Here is a 15,957-nt window from a genome sequence, read left to right on the forward strand (position 1 = left end):
GATTCTGTTAGCCCCAAGAGCTAAATCTAACTCTCTCTCTTGAAAACCTCCATTGAATTGGCCTCTACTGCTTTCTGTGGCAGACAATTCCACAGATTCACAACTCTCTGGGTGAAAATGTTTTTCCTCATCTCAATCCTAAAAGGCCTACCCCTTATTCTTAAACTGTGACCTCTGGTTCTGGACACCCCCAACATGGGGAACATTTTTACTGCATCTAGCCTGTCCAATCCCTTAAGAATTTTATATGTTTCGATAAGATCCCCTCTCATCATTCTAAATTCCAGTGAATACAAGCCCAGTCGACCCATTCTTTTCTAATGTCAGTCCCACCATCCTGGGAATTAACCTGGTGAACCTACGCTGCACTCTCTCAATAGCAAGAATGTCCTTCCTCAAATTAGGAGGCCATCTCCAACACATCCCTCCCCTTTCTTGATCTCACCATCTTCATCACAGGAGATCGACTATAGACTGACATCTATTACATGCCTACTGATTCCCACAGCTATCTACACTACACGTCTTCCCACCCTGCCTCCTGCAAAGACTCTATCCCCTACTCCCAATTTCTCCATCTCCGCCACATCCATGTCCAAGATGATGTGTTCCATACCGGGACATCCAAAATGTCCTCATTCTCTAGGGAACGGGAGCTCCCCACTTCTATCACAGATGCGACCCTCACTTGTGTCTCCTCAGAATCCCGCAACTCCGCTCTTGCTACCCCTCCCCCCAGACACAACAGCAACAGAATCCCCCTAGTCCTCACCTTGCACCCCATCAGTTGTCACATACAGCACATAATCCTCCAACATTTTTGCCACCTTCAATGGGATTCCACCACAGGTCACGTCTTCCCATCTCCACTGCTTTCCACTGAGACAGTTCCCTCCACAACTCCTGGGATCACTCATCCCTTCCCACCCAAACCAACCCCTCCTCAGCCTCCCTCCCCTGCAACCACAGGAGATGCAACACCTGTATCCGTACCTCCTCCCTCAACTCCTTCCAGGGACCACAACAGTCCTTTCAGGTGAGGCAGAGGTTCATTTGCACCTCCTCCAACCTCATCTACTGAATCCACTGTTCCAGTGGATATATCAGCGATACCATGCGCAGACTGGGCAATCATTTCCCTGAACACCTTCACTCAGTCCTCCTGGGCCTATGCGATCTCCCTGTTGCTAAACACTTTAACTCCCCTTCCCATTCCGACCTTTCTGTCCTGGGCCTCTTCCATTGTCAGAGTGAGGCAAAGTGCAAATTGTAGGAACAGCACCTCATATTTCGTCTGGGCAGCTTACAACCCATCAGTATGAATATAGATTTCTCCAATTTCAAGTAACCCTTGCATTCCCTCTCTCTCCATCCCTCCCCACCCTAGACATCCTACTTGTTTCCCTGTTGTCCTACTTAGTTTCATTGTTTGTATCTGCTCATTATCATCTTTTTCACAGCCAACAATGAACCATAGAGGGCACCACCTTTCCTTGATCATTGTTGCTGACTGATTTGTTCTTTTCATACCTGTCATTCATTTGTTCTTTGTACCTATTTATGCTTCTAGTTTCCCTCTCCCCCAACTCTCGGTCTGAAGAAGGGTGGCGCCTTATCCTTTTGCTTCTTTTGTTGTTTTTAGTCGGTTGTTAAATGGACGTTTTAGTGTGTCTTTAGTTTTGTATTATGTGGGGGGTGGGGGAAACCTTTTTTAATCTCTTTCCTCGACAGAGATGCGATTTTTCCCGTATCGTATCTCCGTCCGCACTGCGGCCTAACATCGTGGAGCTGGCAGTCCCTTTGCTGGAGATCGACTTCGGGAGCTTGAACTGCAGGAGCTTCGATTGCCTTGATCGCGGGAGCTTCGATCGCCCCGACTGCAGATGGGTCGACTGCCCCGACCGCGGGAAAAAAGGAGGGAAGGAGATAATACGTTGTTACCTTCCATCATCGTGTGCTGTGATGGATGTTTATGTTAATTTTTATGTAGTTGTGTATCTTGTTGCTTTTTTGGTATGACTGTTTGGCAAATCAAATGCCTTGTATGTTTTTACATACTTAGCTAATAAATTAATTACAATACAATACGAAACGTCAGCTATTCCTTTTCTCTAGAGATACTGCCTGACCCGTTGAGTCGGTCCTGCGCTGTGTCGATCTTCGGCATCAACCAGCATCTGTAGTTCTTTCCTACACAAGGTTTGGAAGGATTTAGGTTAAATACAGGAAGGTAGCTCTACTCAATAATCAAAAGTCTGTAGTCTCTTTTTGCTCTGGTTTATTTCACTCACATGGTTAAACCGTAATTTTGTATTCTTAATGTTGTAATTGTTTTATGTTTTATTCTTAATTGTTTACTGTATGTTCGTGTTGTTACTTGCGAGTGGAGCACCAAGGCACATTCCTTGTATGTGTACGTATTTGGCCAATAAACTTATTCATTCATTCAAGTGCAGATGGGGCTTCTTGGTCAGCATGGGCAAGTTGTGCTGAAGGGCCTGTTTCCATATGTATGACTCCAAGTCCCACCAAGTGTTTAATTCTTAACTGCCTCCTCATTCCAAGCAATTAGAAAGTGACAATAAATCCCAGTATTTCTAGCAACATACACAATAATTAAGCAAAGAAAAAGGAAAGGGAAAGAAAATGAAAATGGAAGCTCTGGGGAAGAGCTATGACTGGATACTTGTTGTTTGTGAAATTGCTGAATAACATGAATCAAGAGTAGATTAGTAAAAACACTTGATAGCTACAGTGCAAGTTGAAGCAGTTCAAAACTCTGAAGATCCTTCAATAGATGTCACAGTTAGTATGGACTTAGTAATGAAAGCATTTTACAGAGGCAGAGTGCAGAAAGACAGTCACCACAGAGTCCAAAGTTTGGAGATGAGCCAGGAAACCAAAGTTAGAGATGAACTCAAAAGTGCCAGCACTAGAGAGATGTCCAGTGTCCCTAGGGAGTAAGAGTGGGAATCAGGACATTAAGATCATGTGGAAGTGCATGCACAAAAATGGACAACTTTTAACAAAGCAATGGAAGTACAAATTGCTTCGATTGTCTTCATGGTATCCAGTAATAAAACATATAATGTATCATTATAACCACTGTGGTAGGGGATGAATTATTGGCCCATTGCCACGTTTCATGATAGCAGTTGATAAACAAAGTGTGCGAGTGTGGAAAGGGATGTAATATCAGATGTGCAAGAATCCAATATAGAGAAGTGACCCATTGCAATCATCATTCCTTCACACACAACTAATTAATGCATTTTTAAAAATAAATGGATAGGATAAGTTTAAAAAGATATGGGGCAAATGCAGCCAGGTGGGATTAATGTAGATGGGGCATGTTGGTCAGAGTGAGCAAGTTGGGCATATCCCTCTATATCTTTCTTCTCTATGTACCTAGCCAAATGCCTTTTAAATGTTATATACCTGCCTCATCTACCTCCTCTGGCAGCTCATACCATATACCCATCACCCTCCGAGTCAAAAGGGTGCCCCTCAGGTTCTTATTTAATCTTTCCCCTCTCACTTTAATTTACGTCCCCTTATTTTTGATTCCCTGTTCTGGGTAAGAGAGTGTGATAACTGACATCCAACCACCAAACCCATATTAATAATAAGACTATCATAAGATAAGAGAGTATAACGTGGTGTGACTTATGAAATATTGCGATATCAAACACTTCTGTTCATTAAGAGCATAGTGCTTTCATTTGAGCATTTCGTTTCACAGCTCCCCGGGTTAATTGCCTTTACAAAGAGCACACGACTCTGCAACATCTGCCCCCATAATTTTATAACACATACGGTACACTTTTCCGGTAAGGAGTTTTGCTGCTCTGTTATTTACAAAATTAACTTGCATTCATGGATGATGAAAGAGATCAAGTAACCATTAATCTTTCTGAAATGACATCACAGCACACATTTAGGACAACTTCACAATGCAGTGCAATCAACCAAATAATGGTTTAACACAGGAAAGCCATTTTAAAGGAAGATTGCATCTACGAGAGCAATAGATGGTATCAAATGTTCTATCTATCCACTGGTGCATAATCATTAGAATGATGGTCACTATCATTGCACAGGGCAACGCTTTATTATTAATTTAAAATCCATTACAAGGCAAAGAGGCATAAATCTCTCACGACTGGCACACTTTAAAACTCTTCAAATCAAATCAGAAATTTTAAGGCAGGTACTTTAAATGTAACATATAGAACAGCCCAGCACCTTAGGCCCACAATGTGCATACTGAACATAATGCCAAGTTAAACTCATCTCTTCTGCCTGCACATGATCCATATCCATGTACCAAACTAAAAGCCTCTTAAATCCCACTATTGTATCTGCCTCCACCACCACCCCATCACCTTTGTGTAAAAAAAACCTTATCCTGTACATCAGATCTCTCCTCAGCTTCAACAATCCAAGTTTACATTATCTCAGGATTAATTTTAAGCTTAGTTTATGCCCTCCTCCCTGTAAACGGCAACACATAAGCAGCCTTCTAATTCTCTAGCAATGCTCCTACAGTCAGGGATGACTGAAGATAGAGCACAGAACCGGAAAAGACCCTTCAGCCCATCATTTCTGTCCTGGTCATGATATCAATCTAACAAACCTCGTCCGCTTTTCCGAGCTTTGTAGTGCTCAGATCGTTGCCTGTCCATTGTCTGTCCAAAAATAACTCAAATTTTCATATCATTTGCAAACATACTAATCAGACCACCTACATCTTTTTCCAGATTATGGAACATAGAACAGTACTGCATAGGAAGAGACCCTTTAACCTCATCTACTGTATCCTTTCTTCAAGATGTGGACTCTTATACATCGGCGAGACCAAACGTAACGTAGACTGGCCGATCGTTTCGCTGAACACCTTCGCTCAGTCCGCCTGGACCTACCTGATCTCCCAGTGCCGAAACACTTTAATTCTCCTTCCCATTCCCACACTGACCTTTCTGTCCAAGGTCTCCTCCATTGTCAGTGAGGCTAAACGCAATTTGGAGGAACAGCATCTCATATTTCACTTGGACAGCTTACAACCCAGTGATACGAATATTGATTACTTCAAGTAACCCCGGCATTCCCTCTCTCTCCATCCCTCCCCCACCCAAGCCACACCAGCTTCTCGTTTTCACCCAACAAACAACTAACAATGGCCTGTTTCCTTTATCATCGCTACTTTTTTTGCATATCTTTCATTCAGTGTTCTTTATCACTCTGCATCATCATGGTCTCATTTCGCTTTTCCCCGACTAGTCGGAGGAAGGGTCTTGACCCAAAACGTCACCCATTCCTTGTCTCCAGAGATGCTGCCTGTCCTGCTGAGTTACTCCAGCTTTTTGTGTTCATCTTCAGTTTAAACCAGCATCTGCAGTTCCTTCCTATACATGTCCATAATGAACATGATGCCAAATTAAACTAATCTCCACTGCATGCACACGATTCAACTCAGTCATTCATACAACCATTTCTATAGCTGATCTATATCTTGCTGTATACTTTGACACTTGCCCTCAGGATCTGCAACTCCACCAATTTTGGTGTTGCGTGCAAACCTTACTAACAACCCACATTAACAGACAAGTCATACATAGAGCATCACAGATGTCGAAGCACAGATCCCTGCGGAACTCCACTGGTCAAACACCTCCAGTCTGAATAAATCCTTTCCACCGCTGCCCTCTGTCTCCTATGAATAAGCTAGTTCTAAATCCTAATGACACTGTGGATCCCATGCACCTTAATCTTCGGGATAAATCTACCATAAATGACTTTATCAAATGACTTACTCCAATCCATATGGATAACATCCATTGTCCCAGCTTCAATAATCAACTTTGTTACCTGCTCAAAAAAACATGATCAAGTTTGTAAGATGTGACCTGCTGCGGGCAAAACCACGATGACTGTCCCTACTTAGTCCATTCTCCCTATCCCAAAGAATCCACTCCAATAGCTTCCCAATCACTGTTGTGAGGTTTACCATATAATTTCCTGGATTACCTCAACTTCCCTTCTTAAACAAATGTACAACATTGGCTATTCTCCAGTCCTTTGGGAGCTCGCTTGTGACTGGAGAGGATGCAAAGGGCTTCTTCAGGGCTCCTCCCCTGCCTCTTTCAATAACCTGGGCTATTTTATTAAAATTTCCAGTAACTATCAACAGAAATCTCAAACTATATCCTTCCCTTTAGTAATTGTTCTGGATTATCACTATAATTTAGCATCCCTTTACACTCAATGGATCTGTTACCTGAATTAATGTATTCAAGAGAATGTTAGATATAGCTCTTAGGGTTAACATAATCTGATTTTGGACGATCAGCCATCGTATTGAATGGCAGTGCTTGCTCGAAGAGACAAATGGCCTACTCCTGCACCTCTTTTCTTTGTTTCTATGTTAATGGATATCTTTTGAGACTTAGAGATTGAAATGAATAACTCTTAATACAGATAAAAGTAATTACACTTTCTGCAATGAAACAAACTTAATGTTAAATTTGATATCAATCCAACTTTTTGACTGAAAAAAGGTCCCGACCCAAAAGATCACCCATCCATGTTCTCCAGAAGTGCTGCATGACCTGCCAAGTTACTCCAGCACTTTTGTTGTCTATATTGCCTGCAGCAACTGGACGACATTGGTCATTTAAAAATTAACTTTGTACCTCTAATACAAGGACATCTGGTCATATGTTGTAATTTCACATGAATGCAACAAGGTACAACAGGTACCTTTCCAGGAAAGTGAAAAAAAGACTGAACAGGTTTTTTGAGCTTGGATTGAAATTGTACACTTCAAAATCCACATCCAGTACTTTAAATTGATTTAATTCTATACATTATGGAATTATTCAAGTCTGAACATTAGTCAGAAGTCTCTGGTTATCAAGGACATTTGTTAACAGCTCAAATGCCTTTCATCACAACTAGCTGCCAAAAAGCAATCTGGACATACCTGGGACATAACCTCAAGATGGGATACAAGTGTCCAAGTTTCCATTTGTATCCAGTTCCACCTTGTGGGATGACTAGAATGGAAGGAAAGGTTAGCCAAGGCCTCCATATGTGGAGCAGGTTAACATGAGCAGGTGGGTATCTACCTCTAGCAGTGAGCTTGGGAAGTCAGTTGTATCCAGGGCAAATGAGACATGCCAACTTGCTTAAAAAAAAAATCTCCTACAATATCTTCAAGATCAGCAAAATTCAATTTATCAATCCCTAATATTTTCAAAATTTGTGCAATTAAAATTTATGAACTTGACAGGAAGTACTGGGCAGAACAGCAAATGACTGAAAACAAAAAAAAGTGCTCTGCCTTTTTCCTATGGGTGTGGAAGCAGGAGGAAAAAGGAAAGGGCGGTCAAGATTAGTTCATAGATTTCCTCAAAATGATGCGATTTTAAAACTACTAAAAACAACTTAAAAATGTGAAAGGAGGATAAATTTAGCTAATAAGATTCAGTTTTATTGTTATCAAAATGATCACAAAGCACAGTTGCTGTGCCTAGTAACTTCATGAGAAGATAATGCTCCATAAAGAAATCTTGGCACAATTGAAAAAATATTATACTGTGTAAGAAGGAACTGCAGATGCTGGTTTAAACCGTAGACAAAAAGTGGGAGTAACCCAGCAGGACAGGCAGCATCTCTGGAGAGAAGGAATGCGTGACATTTCAGGTCTGAAGGGTCTCGACCCAAAAAGGCAAGCATTATACTGTATCAACCATGGTGTGTGAAGGCCTTCAATTGTCCACCATGTTTTCTGACAGGTACATGGATAGGGCAGGTTTGGAGGCATATCCCTCCAAACTTGCGCAGGCAAGTGGGACTAGTGTAGCTGGGACATTGTTGGCCGGTGTTGAAATCTTGACTCTATGCCATTAGCTACAATTGGCCTGGAGGGTACATGAGCTGTTACTCCTCAAGGACTGTCTCTCTTGCTAACACCCCAAATGTACACTTTAAAAACATTTACTTACACTAAATTGCACCAAAGAACTGCTCTCTTCATCAAGCATTCAAGCATTAGGGCAAAAACAGCTGCAAAACCTATCCAAAACAACTAAATGTCCTCATGGATAGGTGGAAATTTATATTTATAACCTCGAGAATATAAATAATGGCTCAGATTTGATTTTTAGATTTTTTTTAGATTTAGAAATACAGCGCGGAAACCGGCTCTTTGGCCCACTGAGTCCGCGCCGCCCAACGATCCCCGCACATTAACACTATCCTACACACACTAGACGGCGCCTGTAGTCAGGATCGAACCTGAGTCTCAGGCGCTGCATTCGCTGTAAGGCAGCAACTCTACCACTGCGCCACCGTAAAGAATGTTCCAAAGGATACCATGAAGAGTACTTAAGACAATTGGAATGAAGGATCAAGTGAGAATAGTAAAGCAATAGCCTGGTGCAGTTACAATGGAGGCAGAAAAAGAATGGTACAAGATTTGATGTTAACTAACCAAAGAACTTAGGTATAAGAAGATATTAAGCTTTTGATGGTAGGGTAATGCCGCTTATTGGGCAATGAGATGAAAAGCTAATGCCGAGTTTTATTGCTGGATTTGCCAATTAATTGCAACTCCGTACATACAGTATCCATGCACAAAGCTGCGTTGACAACTATATAGTTGATATCTGTATGCCTGGAAAGCCACAGGAAAACTGTTCTTAACTGAACGCACACTAATCAGTTCAAATATTAAGTTTAATACATCCTATGCAAGCCAGCATGTCACCTGGAAACCTTTCAAAGTCTATCCAACACATGATACAGTTTCAATGAATCAGATACAAGGACAAAGTGTTCAAAGACTAGTTCACAGCTGTTAATTTCTGTAGAATTAATGGGGGGTGGAGAGCGAGAAGAGACAGTCAACTCTACATGATTGACTGACATTATAAATTACTAATTAAGACAAGGCAGAAGTTCTGGTTGAATACCAACATCTTTTTCATTTAAGGTTTTAAATCAATTAAGACTGCACTGCAAACAATACACGTGTAAGAAGGAACTGCAAATGCTGGTTTAAACCGAAGATAGACACAAAAAGCTGGAGTAACTCAGCGAGACCGGCAGCATCTCTGGAGATAAAAAAAGGGGGGATGTTTCAAGTCAAGGCCCTTCTTGATGCTGCCTGTCCTGCTGAGTTACTCCAGCTTTTTGTGTCTATCTTTGGTTTAAACCAGCATCTGCAGTTCCTTCTTACACATGTATTGTTTGCAATGCAGCCTTGATTGATTTAAAACCTTGAATGAAAAAGATGTTGGTATTCAACCAGAACTTCTGCCTTGTCTTCATTTGTAAGCGTTCCGTAAGCTTCAGTCTGAAGAAGGGTCTCGACCCGAAACGTCACCCATTCCTTCTCTTCTGAGATGCGACCTGTCCCGCTGAGTTACACCAGCTTTTTGTGTCTATCTGCAAACACTGCAGATGGATACTGCCTCATCAAAAGTCATCATGGAAATAAACAGTTAGAATGGACCTAAAAATATAACTTAAGTGGTATAGCAGATGCATGTTGCATGCACATTCAACACGGTTCTGCCATTCCACATAATGATTAACTCTCCAACATTGCTACATGATCCTTATGCCCTTCTATTAGGATCCAAAATTCTGTTAAATTTCAGCTTTGTAGTAAAGAAGGTGTATGGCATGCTTGCCTTAGTTGGACAAGCGTAGAGTATAAGAGTCAGGGAATCGTGATGCAGCTTTATAAGATTTTGGTTAGGCTGCATTTGGAATATTGTGTGCAGTCCTGACTGCCCCATTGCAGGATGAATGTGGAGGCTCTGCAAGAGGTGCAGAAGAGGTTTATCAGAATGCTTCCTGGATTAGAGGTCACAAGGAGAGCATTGACAAACTTGAATTGTTTTCTCTAGAATGCCAGAGTTGGAGAGGAGACCCGATACAAGTATACAATATTATGAGAAGCGTAGATAGGGTAAAAAGCCAAAAATCTATTTCTCCCAAGGTGGAATAGTCAAAGACTAAGGTAAGATTTAATGTGAGAGGGGCAAGTCTTTTTGTACAACAGAGGGTGGTGGGTACCTGAAACACACTGACAGGTGTGGTGGAAGCAAATACAATGGTGACATTGAAGAGGCTTTTAGACATGCACAGAAATTTAGTAACAGGCGGTTCAGCTAAACATTGTGGGCCAGAGGTTATAAGGTCATAAGTGATAGGAGTAAAATTAGGCCATTCAGCCCATCAAGTCTACTCCACCATTCAGTCATGGCTGATCTATCTCTCCCTCCTAACCCCATTCTCCCCATAACCTCTGATACCTGTACTAATCAAGAATCTATCCATCGCTGCCTTAAAAATATCCACTGACAGCCTCCACAGCCTTCTGTGGCAAAGAATTCCACAGATACATCACCCTGTTCCTGTGAAGTGCTTTATATATTCTACTAGTCCAAGTGGACCCGTTGGGCCCAAACCTCTCCTGCATTGGTGCAGCACCCTCTCCTCTCCCCCTCCCCTCTTCCTCCCCCTTCTCCATCCCCCTCAACCCCCCTTATCCTCTCCCCTCCCTCCCTCCCTCCCTCCCTCCCTCCCTCCCTCCCTCCCTCCCTCCCTCCCTCCCGAGGAGATAGATTTAAACTTTAAAATGTGAATAACTTTAAAAATATAACACCAATTTCAATGAAACTTCTTCCATTAGCACCAAAGGGATGACAGTGGGCCTAAAATTGTCATGCTATCGTGTACCGTTTTGGCTGTAGTTCAAGAACAAACAAACAGACGAGATTTTTAGTATTTAGATAAATGCTTGAACCTTTATGAAGACTGAGTGCCAATAGTCCAATTGATCATACAATTTGAAATAAAACTGGATATTCAAGATGTGCAGAACAATGTTATTTTCATTCCTCATTTCTGCCAAATAACGGAGAGCCGGTCTGGCCAACATCTTTCAAGTTATAACAAATCTTGTCTTGACCAAATGGAAAAGATCCAGTATAACTAAACTATTACACATTAAAATAACAGTAAATCTGGTAAATTTACAACTCCACATACCAGCCAGCATTTTTAGCGCCTAATATTCAAACCCACACCCAGAGATTTTGCTGTTATTTAATGTTTAAAATCTGTTTTCATTAATTGCAGCAACACATTCCACTGCTTCCCTATGAATCAGCCAACAAATCATTTTATGCAAGAATGTTTAAGAGCAAATCTTATTCAACAATCCAACTGATTTAATCTTCAAATTACTTTAGTAAAACAAAATTTGTCACCCAATTAAAAATAAAATTTTTGAAACATGTTTCAGTAGCATTGATGATGTTAGTATGTAAAAAAATAGGCATGCAAATTCAAAATCCCATCCTTCCCCGATGTATTCAAAACATTTTTTTTTTTTTCATTATAGCCAAGCGATTTAAATTATGCTTTTCTAGGTTCATAAATTGTAAAAAACATGCTTTCGAGGCTCTTTATTTGTTTTATCCTACATGTCTAAAGTTTGCAAAGTTTAATGAGATATGATTCACGCATTGAAATCACAGTAAAGGTTACTTGCATGAAATTCCTGGTCACTCTCATAAATGAGGGACTTTTTCAAATTAATGCCAAATTAGAATTTGATAAAGTAATACTATCTGTACAAGCCTTTGTTTCTTTCTCCCCAGAAGAAATAGTTTTTTAAAAAAAACTTTGTTTGACCAAGCTTTGGGTAATTTGTCCTGATGTTGTCCTCTGACAAAATGCCGTGGGTTTTTGCACCATTTTAAACAAGGTTCTTGTTGCTATCGCTCGGGAGATTTAAAGCTTTGGAGTGGTTCCAAAGACATCAATCTCTGTACAAACTTTATTTTTGCAATTCAAGGACTTGAACCAAAGGTACTGTTAAAAGAAAATCTAAAGCAGATGATTTTCACTTATTGACTCAAGCAATTTTGCCTAAAATGATACAAAGCTGAGGTTTGCATGTGTTGAGGTGGAGAAATAAGATATTTGGTGAAGAAACAGAAATGTCCAAGTGCTATTTTCTAAAAATGTGAAATGATCACTAAAAACTCAGTCAGTGAATTAAAACAAGATCATTTGGAAATTGGAGACACAAGGAACTGCAGACGTTGGTTTCCACAAAAAAAACCCACAAAGTGCTGGAGTAACTCAGAGGTTCAGACAACATCTCTGGGGAACATGGATTGGCAGCGTTTCAGGTTGGATTCCCACTTCAGACTGATTGTGTCAGGATTGGGCTGAAAGCTGGAAGAGAGGGGGAGGAGGGCAGTTGGAAGAGAGGCAGAGGTAGGACAAAGCCTGGCAAGTGATTGGTGGATAAACGCATATTTTGTTATAGGTAGGTGGTTGCACAAAGGCCAGTGATGAAGAGAAAGTGTGAGATAAGGATAGAAGAATGCAAATTGCGAAGCTAGAGGAAGGGATATTGATGGAAGAAGGGATGGGAGAAATGAGTGCAAATCCAAATGCAATCCAGGGAAGAGAGAAGGGGTGAGTCGATTGAGGTTAGTTACATAAAATTGTAGAATACAATGTCCATATCATTGGTATTGGTGACATTTGGGGTAGAGACATCCAAGCGACCCAATCCAGATGGGGTCTTCCCCCCCCCCCCAAACACAGTCAGTGTGAAGAAGGGACTCGACCCAAAATAGCACCAATCCACATTTTTGCATCCATTTCTCTCTTTCCCCTTTTCCCAATTTTATTTCCATTTGCTTCAAACCCTTATCTGACACCTTTTTGTCTCCCATTCAGCTCCGGCCCATGTCCATCCATCTACTCATCAAATTTCCCCCCTCACATAGAAACATAGAAAATAGGTGCAGGAGGAGGCCATTTGGCCCTTCGAGCCAGCACCGCCATTCATTTTGATCATGGCTGATCATCCACAATCAGTAACCTATGCCTGCCTTCTCCCCATATCCCCTGATTCCACTAGCCCCAAGAGCTCTATCTAACTCACTTTTAAATCAATCCAGTGAATTGACCTCCACTGCCTTCTGTGGCAGAGAATTCCACAAATTTACAACTCTCTGGGTGAAAAAGTTTCTTTTCACCTCAGTTTTAAATGGCCTCCCCTTTATTCTTAGACTGTGGACCCTGGTTCGGGACTCCCCCAACATTGGAAACATTTTTCCTGCATCTAGTTTGTCCAGTCCTTTTATAATTTTATACATCTCAAAAAGATCCCCTCTCATCCTTCTATCTCCAGTGAATACAAGCCCAGTCTTTCCGATCTTTCCTCATATGACAGTCCCACCATCCCACTGCCTCACCCATCAATTTATCCCACCTCATCTCTCTTCCAGATTTCTCTCCTTCACACCCTCACTATAATCTGTCTGAAGAAGGCTCCCAACACAAAAGGTCACCCTTCCATGCACAGCACAGTGTCATTCAGCAAATTTTGCCCACTGGCCAATTCCAGACTGCAGGAGTCAATTTTGAGGGAATCACTGAAGCTTGATTTAGCCAACGCCAAGGTTCTGTGGGAAGACCCTAATCTAGGGTCCTTCCGCTGCTGAACATTGAGGGGTAGAGTCTGACACGAACACCCCTCAAACAAGGGAATGGCAGGGACACCCCTCAAACAATGGCACAAGCATTATTTGTTTAAAGATAGGTGTGAACACTACCGAGTATGACTGAACTGAACTAAAACTGAAAACAGGAACTGATGATACTAATCAATGTACAGACGCTAAGAATATCTGGAGTTTTTGCACGTTTTGTATGCCTTTTTTTTTTATTGTAAAAAGTTCAATTTTCGAAAAATCGTCCTCCAGAGATGCTATGCTGCCTGACTGTCAAGTTACTCCAGCACTTTGTCTTTTTTTTTTGTAAACCAGCATCTGCAGTTCCTCGATTCTGGCAATTTAGCCGAAACAATTATGTAGATGATAACTCAAGTAAATGGCCTACAAAGTAAACATCAAAGAATTCAGTCCACTAATAACTGAAAATAATACACTCTGATTACTCTTCAAGTAAACAAAAATATACAACAATTCTAGAACTCTATACAGAAAATAAACACCTTGGGGGAAACAACAGATGCTGGAAACATGATCCAAAAAAGAACCGGTAGAACTATATATTTAAAAAACTAGCCTTTCAAATAAATATTTGAAATGAAAAATACTGCTTTGAAGATAAACAGACCTTTAAAAAAACCCACATCTCAACGAGTTAAAGTCCGATAAAGCGCCTGATTTCTTGAATAGGTCAACGTGGTTTGGGTTTTGGAAGTCAAGTGGTTAACGTTGTCATGGAGCCAATAGTCAACTATTTGTAACGCCGAATTTCAGTACAAAAAAGTTAAATGATACTATTTTAAATTGTTTGGCTACAATGTTTTTTTAAGCTGAGAGAACAAACGCCACGTTTGGTAGCGTTTGACAAACAATCCTCTCACGGCATGTATCCCACGCCAAGTAAACCACATCGCCACACGGAGAGTGGAGGAAAAAAAACCTCTTTCCAGAAACTTTTACAGCAGAGCCATCATTAGGGGAAAGTTTATTTTCCCACGTCAACAGCGGAGATCCCGCACTTAATCCCTATATAGTTTGTATATTGCACTGGTTACCTTATGCGTTAGGTTCTGGATCATCCAGCAGCACTAACCACGTCTCCCTGGCGCTTTATCACTGCTCCAAGCTCATGAGCGCTGGACATTCCTGCGTCTGCAGCCCAGCCCGTCAATCAGTCACACAACTCCTGCTTCCAACCAGCGAGAAACCAAGAAAACCTCCACCAACACCGGATGCACCGCCCCCGGCAATCCCAAAAGCACCATAGGTTGTTCCCACTGTCCATCCGACCTGCTCTCTTGGTGGTGGAAGAAGAAACGTCCCCAGTGTGTGGCGGATGAAAATGCTGAAATGAAATGCCTGCGAATTATTCACAAGTGTTATGCACATCTGTAGCCATCTGTAAGATGTTGCATACACAAAAGAGCGTCACAATTCTTTCCTGAAGATATATAGGAGAATCGCCGTTAGCTGACAAACTTACAGGAAAATACTCTGGTGAAAGGGTTCCAACGAAGGGTCATCTGGACTACTCAAACATCTGTTTTAGAACAACTGTGAACTTTGCCTTTCTGTATGTTTCAGCGACACTGAACAGTTTATCGTAGCGACCTTAGAGTTTTGGAGAAGTGCCACCAACACAGCTTTTAAAAACCCGCTGGCAGGATGGGCGAATCAATGCCTATGACTTCTCTGATGCTAACATTCATCACATTCCAATCAACGCCAATGGACAAGCCAAGTAGGGTCTACGTGCCTGACCCCAGAATCCCTAAACAAGCATGCTTCAAGTTCCAACATGGCAAAGGATCACCAGGAGGACAAAAAAAAACTTTTAAAGGATGCCCTCAAAGCCACGAGGGAAAAAAAAATTCTCACTACCATTATGAGAATCACTGACCCAAGTTAGCTCAGGCAAGTGGAGAAACACGGAGCCGTAGAGTCATGCAGTGCAGAAATGGGTTATTCGGCCCACCATGTCCATGTCCATGCCGTCCATAAGAACATAAAGCCATAAGACATAATAGTAGAATTAGGTCAGTCAGAGTCTACTCGGTCATTCAATCATGGCTCATCTAGTTTTCCCTCTCAAACTCTCCATCAAGTACCATCTACATTAGTCACATTTTCCAATGCATGGCCCATGGCTTTCAATGCGTTGATAATTCAAATGGGAATATTTTTAAATGTTGTGAGCCTCTCTGCCTCATCTCCCATTCAGGCATTGCGTTCTGGATTCCAACCAAGATTAGGACAAAAATCGATTCAGTCTGAGAAAATAGACGGGGAACAGTGTGGAATAAGAGGCAAGGAAGCAGAGTTTGTGGTGACACTGAATAGCTTGCATCTTCCAGAGGAGGCACAAGGAACAGCAGATGGTGGCTTACACGATAAAGACAAAGTG

General features: G+C 41.5%; 1 protein-coding gene across 3 annotated transcripts in view; it reads right to left on the minus strand.

The window, feature by feature from the left end:
* The window catches only part of LOC144609070 (interleukin-11 receptor subunit alpha-like), a 74,563-nt gene extending 59,832 nt beyond the window's left edge, over positions 1-14,731 (minus strand). For all 3 annotated transcript variants that reach the window (XM_078427526.1, XM_078427601.1, XM_078427462.1), the window contains exon 1: positions 14,609-14,731. The gene's annotated coding sequence lies outside the window, so the exon portion shown is untranslated. The remainder of the gene's footprint in view (positions 1-14,608) is intronic.
* Positions 14,732-15,957: the final 1,226 nt, after the last annotated feature.

The sequence above is a fragment of the Rhinoraja longicauda genome, chromosome 1 (assembly GCF_053455715.1).
Source record: "Rhinoraja longicauda isolate Sanriku21f chromosome 1, sRhiLon1.1, whole genome shotgun sequence".
Lineage (NCBI taxonomy): Eukaryota > Metazoa > Chordata > Chondrichthyes > Rajiformes > Arhynchobatidae > Rhinoraja > Rhinoraja longicauda.